The 2420-nt window shown below is 38.9% G+C and overlaps 1 protein-coding gene across 7 annotated transcripts in view; it reads left to right on the top strand.

The window, feature by feature from the left end:
* Positions 1–244: 244 nt before the first annotated feature.
* Positions 245–2420, top strand: part of LOC123520446 (protein ELYS-like) — a 30926-nt gene continuing 28750 nt past the window's right edge. For 6 of the 7 annotated variants that reach the window (XM_045282663.1, XM_045282660.1, XM_045282662.1 and 3 more), the window contains exon 1: positions 245–387. The gene's annotated coding sequence lies outside the window, so the exon portion shown is untranslated. The remainder of the gene's footprint in view (positions 388–2420) is intronic. The other variant, XM_045282659.1, reaches the window with a different exon arrangement.

Genomic DNA, 2420 nt, shown 5'->3' with positions numbered 1-2420 from the left:
TTTTTCGAACTGGAGGCCTTCATAAGGTCCGAATGAGTTACTCAAGATAGAAATACTTACAACATTTTATTTTTCAAAGCATGCTTTTCACAAATATATATGAATAGAAAAGTAATAAAAAAAATATGAGCTCTGATAATCATTCACCTTCAGAGGATATTAGATTAGTATGATAAAAATTGTATTGTTGATGAAATGTGGTGAGACAAAACGGACAGTGTGTGAGGCAATATGGCTACTGAGTTCTGGCCGGTGATTGGTGGAGTGCGCCGGTGACGTCATGGCCAGTTGTTGTCCCGCGTGAGGTGTGTTTTCACTCTCAAATATTTTGCAAAATTCACACGTACTACATGATTCTAAGCCCAGGCAAAGGCAAATAGCCCCCAAGTAAGTACACGTTGCTGTTGTGCAGACAAGAGATGAGATAGTGGGTCGTGAGTGTGTAATGTAAGGACGTATTAGAATATTGGTGTGCTGGGGGTGATTTCAAAATGCAGCATGTTCCTCAGTATGTCAACCTGGCCTGGGGAGGGCTAATATCACGTGCCAATATGGTGCCTAATGGGTCACCGGTTTCGAGGAGGTGTATGTGTTAGTGCAAGTCTTGTTTTTATCGAGTCTGCCGCTGTAACGCCATCAACTTTTCTTCCTTGGATCTCTTCGTTACTGGGACACATCTCCCCACACAGACCTCTCACCCGGTGTACTCGCATCCTTGTTTTTATTTCACCATAACCTGCTTCCCTCACAATGAAATGCCTCATTCAGCACAGTCCACTTGTTAAAGCAGCAGCCTTGCATTGTGGTATGTGGTTCATAGTGTGGGCATGTGTTGGTAATGATTCTGTTCACGTTCACGCCACATTCAGGCTCAATGGTTACGTGATGGGGGAGCGCGACGTTTCGTACCCACGACGATTTGTACACAAGTAAAAACGATGTTTCGTGCACAAGGAAAACGATGTTTCGTACACAAGAATAACGATGATTCATACACACTGAAAACAATTGCTATGTTCAGGTAGTCGACCACTCCTAGTGTTTACTACATGTAATTTCTTATAAGTAATTGTGTAGATGAAATGGTAGTTTACTTGAATGGTTGTACGTTTTAAAGTCTTAAATGGTCGTACGTTTTAAAGTCTTAATGAGACTTGTTGACTCTTTCAATAATATAGTTATTAAAAACAATTTGAATACCAAAGTAATTGCTCTACCAACTCTGAGTAGGTCTATATATGTTACAGTCATTAACTAAATCCAGACAATATGGATGTGTGGGGCTAACAACTGTTCACTGTTAACTAACAGTGACCAGAACGAATTCATCTGCTGGCCGTTAGCGGCAGCTAACAGGTTTCCTGGTGTAGCACATAATTACTTGCTGCATAGCTCTTGATGACGCTCAATGTCTTTCTATGAAGTAAATAGCCAATTGCAGCTGACACACTTGTAAAAAGACGGCAGGGTTCCCTCTTCCAAGGTTAGTTTACAAACAAAACAGCTGACAGGGAGGAGCTAACACCTACCCGAGCTGCTCCGAGCTAACTGTTAGCACTTGTCAATTTATAAATCAGCTAAAAATTGCAAACAATTTACAAAGTGACTAAAGTTTTGGGAGATTTTCTTGGCATATTGACTGATATGAATCCTGGTATGGGAAAGATCACAAATCTTCAAAGCCAGAGCTCAAACAGCTGAACTATTGCGCCCCAACAACATGAATTTCCTTTATTATTCCTCATATAATAGTGTAAATCTCTCTCTCTCTCTCTCTCTCTCTCTCTCTCTCTCTCTATATATATATATATATATATATATATATATATATATATATATATATATATATATATATATGATAATTAATGTGTAAACCATGATTTGTCTTGTTTTAGGTGATCTGATCTCACAATGAAAATCCGTCTGGAAATGGCCTAAAGCTGGACCTTAAAATGATTATATTCTGATATAACTATTCCATCATTGTTATCGTGGAGAAAACGTCTCTCTCTCTCTCTCTCTCTCTCTCTCTCTCTCTCTCTCTCTCTCTCACACACACATATATATATATATATATATATATATATATATATATATATATATATATATATATGTGTGTGTGTGTGTGTGTGTGTGTGTATACGAAACGCACCCTGTTAAAGGTACGAATCGTCGTTCTGCATGTGTACGAAATGTCGTATTTGTGTACGAAACGACGTGGTTACGAAACGACGCTAACCCACGTGATGGACACAGCACTTGAGATGGGAGTTGGAATTGTATAGTTATACCTTATCAGAATATAATCATTTTAAGGTCCAGTATTACTCCGGCTTCGTATTTTTAGGCCATTTCCTCCCAGACCTTCACAAAATCCATTGTGCACATATAAGATCATACAGGTGGCAGAAAAATGTCAC

This window comes from Portunus trituberculatus, chromosome 47 (assembly GCF_017591435.1).
Source record: "Portunus trituberculatus isolate SZX2019 chromosome 47, ASM1759143v1, whole genome shotgun sequence".
Lineage (NCBI taxonomy): Eukaryota > Metazoa > Arthropoda > Malacostraca > Decapoda > Portunidae > Portunus > Portunus trituberculatus.
The sequence above is the reverse complement of the archived record's forward strand: the minus strand, read 5'-3'. Positions and strand labels throughout refer to the sequence as shown.